General features: G+C 38.3%; 1 protein-coding gene across 4 annotated transcripts in view; it reads left to right on the top strand.

Annotated features, from left to right (window-relative positions):
• Window positions 1-19,097, top strand: part of SPIRE1 (spire type actin nucleation factor 1) — a 218,219-nt gene that overhangs the window by 75,240 nt on the left and 123,882 nt on the right. The gene's annotated exons all lie outside the window — the stretch shown is intronic.

Genomic DNA, 19,097 nt, shown 5'->3' with positions numbered 1-19,097 from the left:
TTGTAGATGCACTGCTCACACTGTTCTCATTGCTGCTTCTTTCTAATTAAAATGAGTCCATGGTTAAAATGGAAATAAAATTACAGCTCAATCACTACCTTAATTTGTGATAGACATCGCTGTGACTCTTGTATCAGTAATAGGCACCTGATCTACCACTCAGTAATGAGGGACAGGACAGGGTTGTCTGCACCACACCAGGAATAACTCTACTGCTTTCTCTCCAACTGAAGAAAGCATTTCTGGAACTCCTAAACCCAAGCAATCCTCCCGCCATGGCCTCCCAAATGTTGGGATTACAGGCATGAGCCAATGTGCCTGGCCTTGAAGACAGCGTTTCTGCGTGTGACTGAAGTTATGAGGAAATTCTTTGCTGTAGTATAGTTCATTTTTTAAGAAGCAGTGAAATGTTTTAGCAAGAGAGGGACATGATAAAATTGACATTTAAAAAGAGACTACTAGGCCGGGCGCTGTGGCTCACACCTGTAATCCCAGCACTTTGGGAGGCCAAGGCAGGCGGATCACCTGAGGTCAGGAGCTTAAGACCGCTTGATCAATATGGCAAAACCCCATCTCTACTAAAAATCTAAAAATTAGCCAGGCATGGTGGCGCATGTCAGTAATTCCAGCTACTTGGGTGGCTGAGGCAGGAGAATCACTTGAACCTTGGGAGGCAGAGATTGCGGTGAGCCGAGATGGCATCATTGCACGCCAGCCTGGATGACAGAGCGAGACTCCATTTCCAAAAAAGAAAATACATTATTAGATGGCTGGGATACTGTTTCAAACCTTTTCTCTCCAATCCTCCAACACCCTCTTCTTTTTTCTCAATCTATGTTTTTTCACTCAAGAAAATAGAAGCAACCTGAAGGGAACTTCCACATTCTCCCACTGCCCAGTCCACCTGCCTGCATCTTTACCAAATACCTTCTCAAGGACATTACTTCAGAAAGAACCAGAAGGAGCTGTTTCTGTCCTGTTTCCACTTCCTCTTACCATGTTTTCACCAAGACTCACTCTATGAACGCTTGTCTTGTCAAGGCCATCAAGCTAGACAGGAAGAAAATTAGAAGGATGTAGAATTAAGAAAATATTTAAAAATAAGATGAGGTCAACTGTGTCAAATGTTGGTGACACGTGGTTTAAAGGCTTGACGATTCCAGCAAACTGGACTGTGCTCGGGGCTCTAAACAGAGTGAAGTGGCAGAGTGAAGTACAGTGGTAATTCTGAAGCAGTTCTAGTTCTGATGCAAGAGCAGAGGGATAATTTGATTCCTGGGATCTTTATTTTCTTTTGGAATTTTAGTAACCTCTGGCAAGTGAGGGGAATCATACCTTTGTGAATGTTGCTGCATGGAAGTGCTCCCTAAGAAACTGTAACAGCCTTTATATGTTTGTGATAAAATACATATAACATTTACCATTTTTACAATCTTGATTGTACAGTTCAGGGCATTTGCTGTATAACCATTGCCACAATCTGTTTCCCAAACTTTCTCATCATTCCAAATTGAAACTCTGTATTCATTCAGTAGTAACTCCCCATTTCCTCTCTTCTTCTCAAGCTCCTTATCTTAAATCTACTTTGTGCTTCTCCGAATTTCTCTGTTCTGGATATTTCATTTAAGTGTAATCACATAATAATTGTCTTTTTGTGTCTAGCTTCTTTCACTTAGCATAATGTTTTTAAGGTTCATCCATGTTGTAGCATGTAACAGATTTCATTCCTTCTAAAGGCTGAGTAATATTCCATTGTATGCACAGCTCCACAAGTTTTAAAATAGGCTTTATTACTAGTCAGTATTGTGTGTGTAAATTTTTTCATCTCCGTGGAAAATTCCTGTCTTGTTCATAGCTTGGTTCAGATTTGATTGTCTTTGATGGTTTTGGAGTTTTTTTCCCTCGCCTTCTCTTAAAAGACTTTTTAAGGACTAACTTTTTTTTTTTTTTTTTTGAGACGGAGTTTCGCTATTGTTACCCAGGCTGGAGTGCAATGGCGCGATCTCGGCTCACCGCAACCTCCGCCTCCTGGGTTCAGGCAATTCTCCTGCCTCAGCCTTCGGAGTAGCTGGGACTACAGGCATGCGCCACCATGCCCAGCTATTTTTTGTATTTTTAGTAGAGATGGGGTTTCACCATGTTGACCAGGATGGTCTCGATTTCTTGACCTCGTGATCCACCCGCCTCGGCCTCCCAAAGTGCTGGGATTACAGGCGTGAGCCACCGCGCCCGATCCTTTTTTTTTTTTATTCTTTTTTGAGACAGAGTTTCGCTCTGTCGCCCAGGCTAGAGTGCAGTGGCATGGTCTCGGCTTACTGCAACCTCCACCTCCCAGGTTCAAGCAATTCTCCTGCCTCAGCCTCCCGAGTAACTGAAATGATAGACATGTGCCACCATGCCTGGCTAATTTTTGGTATTTTTAGTAGAGAGAGTGTTTCACCATGTTGGTCAGGCTGGTCTCAAACTTCTGACCTCATGATCCACCGCGCCCGGCCAACGTTTGCATAAGCAGAACTTCACATATTTATAGCCTGTGTATTTCTTTTAGTATTCAAATTCCGTATTTTCTTACTGTCTTAGTCTGTTCGGGCTGCTATAACAATACCATAGACTGGGCAACTAAAGTGTAAGAGATTGATCCAGGGCTACACATTGTATGGTGGATAGTCTCCTGTCATGATTACTAGTCGGGTAGTCTCTTCACTGTGGAAGTACTTGTTAGTTTTTTTTTTTTTTTTTTTTTTTAAATCAACTTTCAAGTATAATTTAAATATAATAAAATGCCAATAATTTAAATGTACAGTTTGATGAGTTTGTAATCACTACTCCAATCATTTCATCACCCCAGAAAGTTTCCTATGCAGTGAATCCCCTAGCCCCAACTTCATATAAATTGAGCTATACAGAATGTGCTCTTTTTGCTCAGCAGTGTTTTTGTGATTCACCTGTGCTGTTGTGTGCACCAGTAGTATGTCCCTTGGTATTATTAGCTATTATCCCATTGTGTCAATATATTGCAAAATGTTCATCCATTCATCTATTGATGAACAGTTGGGTTATTTACAGATTTTGGCTATTGCAAATAAAGCTGCTATGAGCATTTAGGTATAAGTCTTTTTATGGATATATGTTTTTTATTTTTCTTGGGTAAATAGGAATGTAATTGGTAGGTCATATGGTAAATATATGTTTGACTTTTATAAGAAATTCCTAAACAGTTTTACAATATGGTTGCCTTGTTTTGTATTCACACCAGCAATATGTATGTTCTAGTTGTTCCACATCCTCACCAATACTTATTATTGTCAGTCTTTTTAATTTTAGTCATTCTGGAGGATGTAAATGGTATCTCATTGTAATGTGTTTTTTCCTGATGGCTAATGAGGTGTATAGCATTTATTTACATGCTTATGAGACATTTGCATATCTTCTTTTGCAAGGTATATGTTTATATCTTTTGCCCACTTTTTATTGGATTGTTTCTCTTATTGAGTTCTGTTTTTAAAAAATACATTCTAGACTCAAGTTCTCGATGAGATAAATATACATATATGTAAATAGTTATATTTGCCCAGCATGTGACTTGTCTTTTCATTGTTATTGTTGTCTTTTTTTAATTTTGATGAATTCTAATTTGTTAACTTTTGTATATTGTGTAAGAAATATTTACTGCAATGACATTGACTATGTAAAAAATCTGCAAAAACTACTAGTATCATGCAAATTTTTTCCTTTTTTTTAGAATTTTTCTAGATTTAGCTGTTATATTTTGATATATGATGTGTGTAAAAGTAATTTTTGTATATGATATGAGGCAGGGGTCTGGGTTATTATTTTTCTAGATAGATATCCAGTTGTTTCAGCACCATTTGTTGAGTGATACCCTTTCTCCATTGAAATAACTTGGTACTTTTGCTAAAAACCCATTTAACATATAAGTGTGGGACTAATTATGGATTCCCAGTTTATCTGTTGACCCTTAGGCCAGGCCAGTATTACACAGTGTTGATTACTGTAGCTTTATTGTAAGTGTTTTTTTGTTTTTTTTTTTTGAGATGGAGTCTGGAGTGCAGTGGTGCAATCTGGGCTCACTGCAACCTTCGCCTTCTGGGTTCAAGTGATTCTCCTGCCTCAGCCTCCCAAAATGCTGGGATTACAAGTGCCCACCACCACATCTGGCTAATTTTTGTATTTTAGGTAGATTTAGCTATGTTGGCCAGGCTGGTCTCAAACTCCACCCACCTCAACCTCCCAATGTGCTGAGATGACAGGAGTAAACCACCACGCCTGGTGATTTTAAGTCTTAAAATTAGGTATAGTATAAGTCATCCAACTTTCTTACTCCTTTGCAAAATTGTTTTGGCTATTCCAGATAATTTGTATTTCCATATACATTTTAAAATTACTTTGTCGATTTCTCTAAAAATCTTAACTAGGATTTTAAGATTGCGTTGACTTTAAATCAGTTTGGAAAGAGCTGACGTTGCAACAGTATTAGACTTTCAATCCATGAATTTGGTATATTTCTGCATTTACTTAGATGTTTACTTTCTTTCAACAATGTATAGTTTTCAATGTTGGGATATTGCAAGTTTGGTAAGCTGTGTTTTTCAAGGAGATCATCCATTCATCTGAAGATAAAAATTTCTTCTTAAGCAGTACTTTAGCTGCATCCTACAAATTTTTATATGTTGTGTTTTCATTATCGTGAAATATTTTAAAATTTCCCTGGAGATTTCTTCTTTGGCCCAAGGATTATTTAGAAATGTGTTAATTAATTTTTCAGTACTTGGGATTAGTTTTTAGTATCTTATTAACTGATTGCTGGTTTCATTCCATTTACAGAAAACACATTCTTTGATATTTCAACCTTTAAATTTGTTGAGATTTATTTTTGGCATACAATTTATTTGGTGAACATTCCATGTATATACTTGTAAAGAATGTTTGCTTATTTTCCAGTTTGGGGTGCAGTTAATAGTCACATGTATGGTTAAAGTCAGATAAACAGAGCAGGGAAAGGTGGCAAGTTTGAAAGTGATCAATTCTGGCAAATAGGACTGCTTCTCAGAGAGGTAACACTGAGCTGTGATTTCAAAGATAAGAGTACAGGTTGAATTTTTTAGACAAAAATACTGTGGAATAGGCATTGGGCAGAGGGCGGCATGCATGAAGAAGGTCCAAACAATGTGATCTGCACAGTGTGGAGCTGTGAATGGAAAAGGTTGGCTCGGATTGTAAAAGGCTTAGAATGACATGTTAATGAATTTATGACATATTATACAGAAAGTCCTCATTAATAATGTTGATAAAGGAGTAACTTTTATGCAGCTGCAAATACATATGCCTATTTACCACTTAATAAAAGCAACAAAAGCATATCTAAATTTTAGGGAAAGGCCAGACTCAGTAGTTCATGCCTGTAATCCCAGCACTTTGGGAGAATCCCTTGAGACCAGCCTGGGCAACACAGCAAGATCCCATGACTACAAAAAAAAATACAAAAATTAGCTCGATCTGGTGGTGTGCATCTGTACTCCCAGCTATTCAGGAGGTTGAGGCAGGAGGATGGCTTAAACCCAGGGATTTGACGTTGCAGTGAGCTGTGATCATGCTGCTACACTCCACCCTGGGCAACAGAGTGAGACCCTGTGTCCAAATAAATAAATAAGTAAAAATTCAGGGAAAGATTTTTCTTTTTTGAGAAATGACTAGCTTTTTTAATTTTTTATTCTTTTTTGCTTTTTGTGTTCACTGAGTCATAACTAGCCATTTTTGAGGATGTAGTTTGTAATTAAAGTGAAGAGTAATTGCTCTATCACTGTCAGTAATTCTGACCCCTGTCTTCCCATCATCTTCAACTTTTCCTCTCTACTTTCTTTTCATCACCATTCAAAACGTGCTTAAAACTCTGGTCTTAAAAGACAGACTAAGAAACACCGACCTCTGCTCTGTCTCATCTCCAGCTACTGCCATGTATTTCCCCTTTTCTTCATAGAATTTTCTTAGACTGCTGTGTACACAGTTTTGTTTACTCTCCCAGATTGCCCTTGCCAAAGTTTCCAATGACCTCCACCTCACTAAATCCAGTGGACATGTGCTAGAGTTCCTCTTACCTTTTACCCACATTCAATACACGTGACAATGCCTTCCTTCTTGAAATATTTTCTCTCTGGTTTTTGTGATACCACAGTCTTTTGATTTCATTCTTTTCCCCCTTTCTCAACACTGTTGATCCTTTACAGTCCAGTCTCTTGGTTTCTCATTCTCTGGCCCTACACTCTGTGACTTCACTAACCAATGATATGCCAAGGAATCTCACTGTATGTTCCTAGCCCATGGCTCTCCTTTGCCGTCCTCACAGCTGCCTAGTTTCCGTGATTGTATTTCCCACAGGTATTTAACTTACCATCTTTCTCTTCCAAACTCTTTTTCCTCCAGTTTTCCATATCAGTGAATTCTACTACTGTCCCTACTAACCCAAGCTAGAAACCCGGGAATCTTTTTTTTTTCTTCCTACATTTAATGCATTGCGAAGTCCTGTCCATTCTAATTCCTAAAGACTCTTTCTCTATCTCCCTATTACTCATCCCAAGAAACCATGAGCTCTAGGTTTGACTCTGCTGCAGTAGCCTCCTATTTGATCTTCCTGCATGTGCTCTGGCCCATTTCTAATCCATTCTCCAACACTGTATCTTTTAAGCCACATTATCTATGTATTTTTAAACACAATTAATAGACTTTTTTAAAGAGCTGTTTTAGGTTTACAGAAAAATTGCTCAGAAAGCATAGAGTTCTCACATAATCTCTCTTCTCTTTCTCCTGCTATTAATATTTTGTATTAATGTAGTGCATTTACTACAATTGATGAACCAATATTGATACATTAATAATTAAAAGTAGATAGTACATTAGGGTTTATTTTTTATGTTTAATATTCCGTGAGTTCTGACAGATACACGATGACACATGTCCATCATTACTATTATCATATAGATAGCTCATTTATTTTTTATCTTTGAACGTTATTCCATTATCTGGATTTACCACAGTTTACCCATTCACCTGTTGAGGGACATATTGTTTGCTTCTAAGTTTGACTGTAAGCATTCATGTGCACGTTTTTGTATGCACATAGTTTAAACTTATTTGGGTAAACAGCAAGAAGCACAGTTGCCGGATTATACGGTAAGAGTGTGTTTTGTTTTGTAAGGAACTGCCAAACTGTCCCCAACAGTGGTTGTACCATTTTGCATTCCTGAGAGTTCCTGTTACTCCACATCCTTGCTAGCATTTGGCATTATCAGTATTTTAGATTTTAATCACTCTTGGAGGTGTGTAGTAGTATCTCATTGTTGTAATTTGCAGTTCCTTAAGGACATAGGATGTAGAGCATGTTCTCATATGCTTATTTGCCATCTGTATATCATCTTTGGTGAGGTGTACATTCACATTATTTGCCTATTATATAATTGGGTTGCTTTCTCACTAGGTTTTAAGAATTCTTTGTGTATTTTGGATACCAGTTCTTTATCAGGTATGTGTTCTGCAGATATTTTCTTCTAGTCTGTGGCTTGTCATTTTAGTCTCTGAAAAATGTCTTTAATAAAGTCTAGCTTTGTCAGTTCTTTCTTTGATGGGTTGTGTTTCGGTGTTGTCTCTAAAATGGCACTATCAAACCCAATGCTGCCTATCTTCTAGGAGTTTTATGGTTTCGGATTTTACATTTAGGTCTGTCATCCCTTTTGAGTTAATTTTTGTGAAAGGTTTAAGGTCCATTTTACTTGGGCATATGTAGTCGTTCCAGGACCATTTGATGAAAAGACAATCTTTGCTCCATTTTGTATTGCCTTTGCTCCTTTGTGAAAGATCAGTTGACTCTATTTGTGTGAGTACATTTCTTGGCTCTGTACTCTGTCCCATTGATCCATTTATCATTTCTTTTGCCAATACCACAATATACCTTCTATTTAAAAAAATTTTTTTAAACAATGTTTTTGTTGTTGTTTTTGAGATAATAGGGTTTCATTCTGCTATCCTGGCTGGAGTTCAGTGGTGCCAGCATGGCTCACTGCAATTTTTTTCCAGGCTCAAGTGATCCTTTTGCCTTAACCTCCCAAGTAGCCGGGACCACAGGTGCATGCCACCATGCCTGGCTAATTTTTTAATTCTTCATAGAGACAGGCTGAGTAGGGTGGCTCATGCCTGTAATCCTAGCACTGTGTGAAACTGAGGCAGGAGGATCACTTGAGGTCAGGTGTTTGTTGACAGTTTGGGCAACATAGTGAGATCCTGTCTCTTAACCAAAATAATAATAATAATTATTATTATTTATTTTTGATAATTTAATGTGCTTACCAGAAATCTGAATATGGAACTGGTTGTAATTATGTGCTATGGAACAAGGGAAGTCCTCATTTGTTTTGTTCTCTGATGATTATACAACACATGGAATAGGATTTAATTCTTGATGCCACATTTTAGACCAACATTGACAGAGTAGGAGATGTTCAGGGTGTGTAGCCCTGTGGGAGAGTAGAATTCTGAACATGGAATTCCATAGGTGAGTACTCCAACCTGGCTTTGTTATGTATTAACTGGCTAAGTTTTCTCATGTTTAAAGTGAAGATAATGTCTGCTTCCCAGGATTATTGTAACATGTAGAGGAAAACATATTTCTAATGATGTGTTACACAGATAAAAGGAAATCCCATTTATTTGGTAAGGTGACTTGAAGAAACTCTTGCTTTTTAATTTTTAAGCTGGAGAAGAGGAGATTTTGGTAATGAAGCATGATGACAAAGGCAAAAGCAGGTACTGTTTGTTAGGTAATGACTGAAAGGGCTAGGCGCTGTGCCCAACAACCTTGATATTTGATATAGGTCATCTCCATTTCAGCAGATTTGACATTTAAGACTTATCTGTTGCTATATACACGTTAAACAAAAATTTTAAAGCACATACTCTATGTAGAGCAAAGTACTGCATTCTAGCAAATACTCAGAAGAATCATACTTGATCATGCCAGCAAAGGAGACAAATATGGACTCCAGTACTTTTTCTTTTTCTTTTGAGATGGAGTTTTGCTCTTGTTGCCCAAGTTGGAGTACAATGGCAGGATCTCAGCTCACTGCAACCTCTGCCTCTGGGGCTCAAGCAATTCTCCTGCCTCAGCCTTCCAAGTAGCTGGGATCCTAGGCACATACCACCACGCCTGGCTTTTTTTTTTTTTTTTTTGTATTTTTAGTAGAGATGGGTTTTTACCATGTTGACCAGGCTGGTCTTGAGCTCCTGGCCTCAGGTGATCTGCCCACCTTAGCCTCCCAAAGTGCTGGGATTGCAGGCGTGAGCCACTGCACCCAGCCGGACTCCAATACTTTTAGGAAATCAAAGTCAGCAGGAAGAGGGTTTGGGTGAAGGGGAATAACATGGGGATGGGAAGACTTGGCTATGGGCCGTGTGGTGGGCGCTCTGCACGAATCACTGGTGTTAGTGCGTCTGCTGCTATACTACAGTGAGGCTGTCCTCAGTGGCTGGGCCTGGTGGCTAGAGAACAGACAGTTCCAACTGTGTGTCTGTTGATCCCACAAAGGGTAAACAAGTAGATATGATATTGTAGTAGCCTTAAGTTTTAGAATATGTGGTTTTATTTAGTGCCCTCTTTTCCTCTACCCCATGTCAATAGGTTGGGCTTTAAAACCACACCATTCTACTATGCTTCACTTGTTCCATTTAGCTCTAAAACTTCACATTGTAGTTCACGTTCATTTTAATGAATGTCGAAGGCCCTGGAAATGTCCAAGGAGGGGCTGGAGTTGTTGTGATAGGACATGAGTAATGGTTTTCTATCTGCCTTGAGACTAGTCATTCAGATGAATATTTTAGATCTGATGCTGCCTTTTCTCTTGGATTTTTTTTTTTAACATTTCCACATGTTTTGGCCAATAACCTCCTAAAATTAGCATAAATAAGTATATATCTATGCAAAGTCATCTGTCCAGGTACTCTTATATTTCAGTAATTTTTCTGGTAGTTTCCCCTTCAGTTCAAGACAGTGTCCGAAGAACTAGGTATATGCTTCTCTGGCAAAAGATTAGCCACTCCCTCAATGAAAATGATGAGTCAGGTGGTGTACATACCAGTGTAATAATGTCAAGCCTTGTTATGCCTATGTTTCTTTTTCTTTTTTTTTTCTTGAGACAGAGTCTCCTTCTGTCACCCAGGCTGGGGTGCAGTGGCCCTATCTCAGCTCACTGCAACCTCCACTCCCGGGTTCAAGTAATTCTCCTGTCTCAGCTTCCCGAGTAGCTGGGACTACAGGCTCATGCCACCACGCCCAGCTAATTTTGTTATTTCTAGTAGAGACAGGGTTTCACCTTGTTAGTCAGGCTGGTCTCGAACTCCTTACCTCAGGTGATCCGTCTACCTAGGCCTCCCGAAATGCTGGGATTACAAGCATGAGCTACCGTGCCCTGCCGTGTTATGCCTGTGTTTCTAAGAGTACGGGTTAATTTTATAACTACTTTCTGGCTCAGATTTAAATTAGAAAAGGTGAGTAGATTTGGGACCATTAATCAGACCAGATGTGATTTGTCCTTGGGCTGGCAGTTCCGCCAGGATGTTTCAGAGCTGTACAGGCTGGATCACTACTACAGTGTTCTGTTAGAATGACAAAGATGGAAGTACCAGGTATTTCTCCCTATGTTCGTAAATTTCATATCTAACTTTAAACCATAAATGTCTGAGGGGAAGGAATTTATAGTTTGGTTCATTCATTCATTAACTTTGAGTTCTTACTGTTTATAAAATAATGTGAAGATATAAAGATGAATTACGGAAGGATTTTGCCTTCAAGGAGCTTAGTCTTGTTGGAGAATTAAGATAGGTGTCTAACTAGCCATAATTCAAGATAACAAGTGAATTGTACCACATAAATATGCAAATCAACATCATGAAGATTCTGAGGAAAAATAATAGTTGTTTTCATTAATTCATAGAGATTGTGATAAGGTGGTGGAATCAGGGATAACAAGGGATCATAGAAGTGATTCTTTAGGGCAGAGGGATGGAAAGATGAGTAGAGTTAGACATACAAAATGCAGGAGAAAGGCTATACAGAACATAGGATGATACTGAACAGTGACCTAGAGACAGTAAAGTGTGGAGCATATAAAGGAAAGAGGAAGAAATCAACACAGCTGGACAGCAGCATACCTGAATGATAATAAAATTAGGTTGCAAAGGTGACTTTGTAGTAAGATGAGAAAAATGATTGGCACTTAAGAGTGGATTTGTCATTTAAAACCTATGTTCCCACCCTGGGAAGGTACAGAAAACATTTTCACCATAACTGTGAGAAATAAATTAGTAAGGGGAACCCCAACATCCTTGAAGTACTCCCATCACTCTTCTATGTATGCCAGAGGTTATGGTCACTGAACTAGGAAACCTAAATGCAATGGAAATAATTGGATCCCAGGGTGGTAGGAGCCAAATGGTGGCAGGCAGTCACCAAAAGCAAGGCAGACGTGATTACCATAATGAACTGCAGAGTTAAAGCAGCAGTCATAGTAGCCCAACTTACAAAGACCGATGGCTTTGGCTATTTGATCATGGCATTCCTAGAAGCGAAACAGGAAACCTACTAAATTCTTACTTGATTTGTATAAGAAGGAAAGTTATAGGTTAAGTGAACAAAACTCAAGCTTGAATAATAAAAACAGAGAGTCATGACCCTCAGTCAGTTCCCAAACTTGAGCCATTTTCAGACCCAGAACCCTTGGAATATAGGGAGGCTGAATTCCCTTAAGGAAGGATCCTGGTGTGCTACCAAAAATTTATATTTTGTTAATCCTTCCCTAAAGGACTTAGGGCTTTTTGCCAGTGTAACTGCATATTGGGGAAAAGGAAGTAATCAGATTTTTTTTTTTTTGAGATGGAGTCTCACTCTGTCGCCAGTCTGGGGTGCAGTGGCACGATCTTGGCTCACAGCAACCTCCGCCTCCTGGGTTCAAACGATTGTCTTGCCTCAGCCTCACTAAGAGTAGCTAGGACTATAGGCATACACCACCATGCCCAGCTAATTTTTGTATTTTTACTAGAGATGGGGGTTTACCATGTTGGCTAGGATGATCTCGATCTCTTGACCTTGTGATCTGCCCACCTCAGCCTCCCAAAGTTCTGGGATTACAGGTGTGAGACACTGTGCCCAGCTAATGAGACCTTTTAGGGACGGCTAGACACTGGCTCTGAACTGATACCGATTTTAGGAGACCCAAAATATCAATGTGATCCACCACTTAAGAGTAACATTATGGCTGGGCGCAGTGGCTCACACCTGTACTCCCAGCACTTTGGGAGGCCGAGGCAGGCGGATCACCTCAGGTCAGGAGTTTGATACTAGCCTGACCAACATGGAGAAACCCCATCTCCACTAAAAATACAAAATTAGCCAGATGTGGTGGCACATGTCTGTAATTCCAGCTACTAGGTAGGCTGAGGCAGGAGAATTGCTTGAACCCAGGAGGCGGAGGTTGTGATGAGCCAAGATCACACCATTGCACTCCAGCCTGGGCAACAAGAGCAAAACTCTGTCTCTTAAAAAAAAAAAAAAAAAAAAAGTAATATTATGTGGGCTATTCTACATCCTTTGCCTTTTCATATAAACTTTAGGATTTTGTTAATATCTGCAAAATAATTTGCTAAAATTTGGATTGTATTAAATCTGTAGATCAAGTTGGGAAGAATTGACATCTTGACAATGAGTCTTCCTGTTCATGAATATGGAATGTCTCTTCATGTCTTCAATTCTTTCATTTTGTTCATCAGTGTTTTGTAATTTTTCTCATTACAGATCATGTGTGTATTTTGTTAGATTTATACCTAAGTATTTTATTTTGGGGGGTGCTCATGTAAATGGTATTATGTTTTTAATTTCAAATTCTACTTGTTCATTGCTGGTGTGTAGTAAAGTGATTGACTTTTGTGTATTAACCTTGTATTTTGCAATTTTGCTATAATTGCTTATTAGTTCCAGGGAGATTTTGTTCATTCTTTTGTATCTTCTGCTTAGATGATCATGTCATTTGCAAACAAAGTTTTATTTCTTGCATACTTGGGATAAATGCCACTTGGTTGTGGTGTATAATTTTCTTTGTGTGTGGTTGGATTCAATTTGCTAGTATATTATTGAGGATTTTTGCATCTATGTTCATGAGAGATATTGGTCTGTCGTATTCTTGTAATATCTTTTCTGTTTTTGGTATTAGGGTAATGCTGGCCTCACAGAATCCATTAGAAATATTCCTTCTGCTTGTATATTCCGAGGTAGATTGTAGGGAATTGGCACAATTTCTTTCTGAATGTTTGGTAGAATTTGCCAGTGAACACATCTGGTCCTGGTGCTTTTTGTTTTGGAAGATTATTAATTATTGATACTTTTATTAACTTTATTAGTTTTCCTAGAATTTCTGGTATACATTAACACCTAATCCAAGCCCAGTTCTAACACTATACTACTTAATGGGTACTGTGAGTGCCCTGTACTAACAAAACAACGGAAAATAAGATATATACATAAGCATACATAATTGAATACGTTGTTGCTATTATTATTTTGAACAAACTATCTATTAGACCAATTAAGAATAAGCAAAATACAAGTTTTTATTTTACCATCACTTATTTCTTCTTCAGTGCTCTTCCTTTCTTTATGTAGATCTGAATTTTTTACCTATATTATTTTCTTTCTCTCTAAAAAACTTTTTTTTTTTTTTTTTTTTTTTTAAATTTTGAGACAGAGTTTTATCTGTGGCCCAGGCTGGAGTGCAGTGGTGCAATCTGACTCACTGCAGCCTCCACCTCCTGGGTTCAAGCTATTCTCCTGCCTCGGCCTCCAGAATAGCTGGAATTACGGGTGTGTGCCACCATGCTCAGCCAATTTTTTTATTTTTTGGTAGAAACAAGGTTTTGCCATGTCGGACAGGCTGGTCTTGAACTCCGGACCTCATGTCATCTGCCAGCCTTGGCCTCCCAAAGTGCTGGGATTGTAGGACTGAGCCAACACTGCGCCCAACCTAAAGAACTTTTTCATTTTTTTTGAGTTGGAGTCTCACTGTGTTTCCCAGGCTGGAATGCAGTGGTGTGATCTTGGCTGACTGCAACCTCCACCTCCTGAATTCAAGAGATTCTCCTGCCTCAGCTTCCCGAGTAGCTGAGACAACAGGCACATGCCACCACGCCTGGCCAATTTTTGTATTTTTAGTAGGGATGGGGTTTCACCATATTGGCCAGGCTGGTCTCGAACTTCTGACCTCATGATCCACCCACCTAGGCTTCCCAAAGTGCTGGGAGCACAGGTGTGAGCCACTGAGCCCAGCCAAGAACTTATTTTAACATTCCTTCAGGGTATATCTACTGTCAACAAATTTCCTCAATTTTTATTTGTTTGAAAAGTCTTGGCTGGGCGTGATGGTTCATGCCTGTAATCCCAACACTTTGGGAAGCTGAGGCAGGAGAATCATTTGAGGTCAGGAATTTGAGACCAGCTTGAATAATATGGTGAAACCTTGTTTCTACTAAAATATGAAAATTAGCTGGGTGTGGTGGCACACGCCTATAATCCCAGCTACTCGGGAGGCTAAGGCAGAATCACTTGAACCCAAGAGGTGAAGTTTTCAGTGAGCCACAGTCATGCCACTGCAGTCTAGCCTGGGTGACAGACCAAGGCTCCCTCTCAAAAAAAAAAAGAAAAAAGAAAAATCTTTATTTCTCTCTGAGTTCTAATGGGTAATTTTGCTGAGTACAGAACTCTAGGTTGATGGAGTTTTTTCTCTCAACATTTTGAATATTTCATTCCATTCTCTTCTTGCTTGCGTGGTTTCTGAGAAGTCAAATGTAATTCTTATCTTTGCTCTTCTATAGGTAACGTTGTGTTTTTTCCTTTTAGCTTCTTTAAGAATTTTTGCTTTATCTTGGATTTTCTGTAGTTAGAAATTGGTATCCTTGTGTGTAGTTTTTGACATTTATCATGCTCAGTGTTCTTTAAATTTTTGGACCTGTAGGTTTGGTTTCTGACAATAATTGGAGGAAATTCTTGGTCCTTATTCCTTCAGGTATCTTTTTCTTTTCTTTTGTTATTCCAATTACACATAATTTACACCTTTTGAATGGCAGTTGTCCCATAGTCCTTAAATATTCTGTTCTGGTTTTTGTTTTTGTTTTTCCCCAGTCTTTGTTCTCTTTGCTTTTCAGTTATGAAGATTTCATTTCTCTTAGAACTACCTGAGGTAAAACTCACAAAGGTGTTGGGGGTCCTCCTCTGACCAGGTTCCCTGGAGATTTTAATTCTCAGGCTTGCTATGCTAAGCTCCTAGCAATTTGTCAGTTACCATTCAGTTTTTCCCACCCTGGTGCTGGTTCCCAGGGCAGTTTCCACTTGTAATTCTCTGCTCTGGAAGCCACGAATACCTGTATTCACCTCATTGCCTCTCCAATCTTGGAGGCATCGGGTTGCCCTCTGTTCTCATCTGTATGGATCCAGGAAAAGTTGTTGATTTTTCCATGTGTTCAGCTTTTTACCTGTTGTTAGAATGGAGTAGTGACTTCCCAGCTCCTTACATGCGGATTTAGAAACTGTCTTTTGTTTTTTACTTTGATCATAATGTTTTAAAATTTTTATTTTCCCTTATACTTGTTTTTTATGTTTAACATGACTATCTTTCCCCTTATGGCTTCTAGAGTTAGGAAAGTCCTCTCTAATTTACCGCCTTTATTCCCCTAGAAGTTTCTTGGTTTCATTGTTTTCACAATGACTACCACTACCCAGTCCAGCTTTCTTTGTACACTGGGTCTGCTCCATTGGTCTGTATGCCTGTTTATGCTCTAGGGTCATACTGCTCTGATCATACCTTAAGTATGTGATAGAGCTGGGACCCTTTAATTTTCCTGGATGTTTTGCAGTTTATTTTTTCATATGAATTTTAGGATGAACTTGGCTAGTTTTAACATGGCATTGTAAAACTGTGCTTTTTGTATCAGTATAAAAAGGCCCTTTTATGCAACATGAATTTCAGGAAGAGGATAGCTGTTTAAGAATTCAAAATATTTAAAAACATAATATATATACTCTTTTTACATTGGCTTTATATGTGATTTTTATTCATTAGAAGAAGAATTTGATAGTTCGCTCTTGAATACTTAACATTTAATATTTAACATTTCAGGAATGCTTTTGTACATAAAAAAGATTTATTTGGCATTCATAGTGTATTTTCATCTTATGTTTTTCTGTAACTCCTAAAATGTTTAAATAATTTTATATTCGTTTTAATTTTTCTTTTTTGATCTCATTCTCTTTTGAGTGGTAACAGTTTTGTTTTGTTTTGTTTTGGCCCCAATAATCCTTTAAAGAGTTAAGGGATTATAGATGCTATTGGCGCCAATAACATGGAAAAAGACAAAAAATATTTCTTGTATCACAGCTGTTTTCAGAAGTTTCATTGGACTATATAGATGAAATTTTTACATTCAGATAACATAATTGCAGTTGTTTTTATGAATAATTAAAATATCTCATAATGTTCTAATTAATCTTTACTCATAGGAACCTGAACGAATTTAGCAAATTTGAGAGTTTGTAGTCCCACCTACTTGGGAGACAGAGGCAGGAGGATTATTTGAGGCCAAGGGTTTTAGGCTGATGTCCATTATGATCACACCGAAGGGCCAGTGCACTCCAGCCTGGGCAATGTAACGAGACCCCATCTCTAAAGAAACCAAATTAATATAATAGTTGTGTGAAATTTGTATTATTTTGATGCTCATAGATAATACTTATATATAAATGTATGGATCAACACCATATGCCTAGAACTCAGATTTTTTTTTTTTTTTTAACAATGAATATAGAACAGGGAATCATAATCGAGGTCTGGGATATTTGTGAACATGAAGTGGAGAAAATACATCATTACTTTTGCTACCCTATAACCAAAATTAGACATTTGATTCAACTGTGAATCTAAGTGATAAACCACAATAGTGTTAGCATATTTGTATTGTCATCAGTAGAAAACACCGATCTTTTCATGTTAAATTACAGTGGTTGCAGAGATCTCAAATATACTCATCACTACTCTAAATTTAATTGCATCTGCCAATGTAATATAATTTAATATATGTATAAAGAAGCATATACATAAAATGATATTATAATTTTGTTATTGTGGTAACTATATATTTTATATCGTTTCTTTTATAATCTTGTAAGTTGTGCTGTGTGCATTTAAAGACATTACTGTAAGCTGTGTGGTGGCTCATGCCTGTAATCTCAGCATGTTGGGAGGCAGAGGCGGAAGGATAGCCCAGAAGTTCAAGAGCAATCTGGGCAACATAGTGAGACCCTGTCTCTACAAAATTTTTTAAAAGACTAGCCAAGCACTGGGGGTGGGAGGTGGGAGGGCATCAGGAAAAATAGCTAATGCATGCTAGGCTTAATACCTAGGTAATGGGTTGATAGGTGCAGCAAACCGCCATGGCACATGTTTAGCTATGTAACGAACTGGCACATTCTGCACATGTATCCTGGAACATAAAATAATAAAATATTAATAAAATAAATTTAGTCAGTTGTTGGTGACATGTACCTGTGGTCCTAGCTACTCTGGAGGCTGAGGTGGGAGGATCGCTTGAGCCCTGGAGGTCAAGGCTGTAGTGAGCCATGATTACACCACTGCATCCAGCCTGGGTGACTGAGTGAAAACAAAAAACAAAACAATTACATTATTAGAAGAAAATAATAGGTTTCATGAGAATACTAAAGAGGTCCATATAGCACAAACAAGGTTATAAATCTCTGATGTAGAACATTTTAGTGGATGAAAATGAGAGTAGGCTACAGAGTCTGTGCCATCTGTCTTGTTTCTCTTGCTCTCCTACTGATAAGAAAGAACAAATAAAACTGAATGCTGGTTTTCTGATTACAAAAAGAAAACTTCATAAACTTAACTTGGATACTGTTATTGTTAGTCTCATTAACTCACAACCCTTCCCAGAGGTCAGACAATTGTACTAAAGTTGCTGGTGACAGATCTATTTGTACAACCCTTATTCATTACGGTATAATTCAAAAAGCTCAGAAAACCAAAATCTTTTGCATTTGTGGCACCCAAACTCATTTGGTGGCAAAATCTAACCTGAACTGATACGAGACTATGTATATAAATAGTCTTTCTTTTTCTACTAGCTGTAAATATTCATATATTTCACTATAGGATTATTAATGTGTTGATTATAGGATTCTGAGCCAGATCCCACTTGGGAGAAGTACAAAAGATATGGGACGTCTTTAATAAACCTTTCTAAAAATCTGAAAATTATCAACTCACAAACACAACTCACCCTAAAGATTTTAGATCAGAGACTATGGAGGTGTTGTAATAAAATGATGGGAGGCGATAGTGGTGATGGTGGTCTTGGTAATAATAATTTAATGATGTATTCTAGTTTGTTTTACGTTTTAAAAAGAAACTGGCTGGGCAAGGTGGCTTACGCCTGTAATCCTAGCACTTTGGGAGGCCGATGCCGGTGGATCACGAGGTCAGGAGTTCAAGACCAGCCTGACCAACATGGTGAAACCCTGTCTCTACTAAAATACAAAAATTAGCCGGATGTGGTGGCGGGTGTCTGTAATCCCAGCTGCTCAGGAGGCTGAGGCAGGAGGATTGCTTGAACCCTCGAGGCAGAGGTTGCAGTGAGCTCAGATTGCACCACTGCACTCCAGCCTGGGTGACAGATCAAGACTCGGTCTCAAAAAAAAAAAAAAAACATAAATTCAGTGTAACTTGTTTAAGGAAACCATCTATATTCTAAGATAGCCAAACTTTTTCTTGCTAAACCAGATTTTAAAATATTTCTTTTTAATTTTATGGACACACAGCAGGTGTATATATTTATGGGTGACATAGATATTTTGATACAGACATCCAGTGCATAATAATCACTGGGGAAATGGGGTATCCATCACTTTAAGCATTTATCCATTTGTTGTCGTATCCATTGTCTGTTGTTACAGACAATCCAATTATACTCTTTTGATT

This window comes from Saimiri boliviensis, chromosome 13, assembly GCF_048565385.1.
Source record: "Saimiri boliviensis isolate mSaiBol1 chromosome 13, mSaiBol1.pri, whole genome shotgun sequence".
Classification (NCBI taxonomy): Eukaryota; Metazoa; Chordata; class Mammalia; order Primates; family Cebidae; genus Saimiri; species Saimiri boliviensis.
The sequence above is the reverse complement of the archived record's forward strand: the minus strand, read 5'-3'. Positions and strand labels throughout refer to the sequence as shown.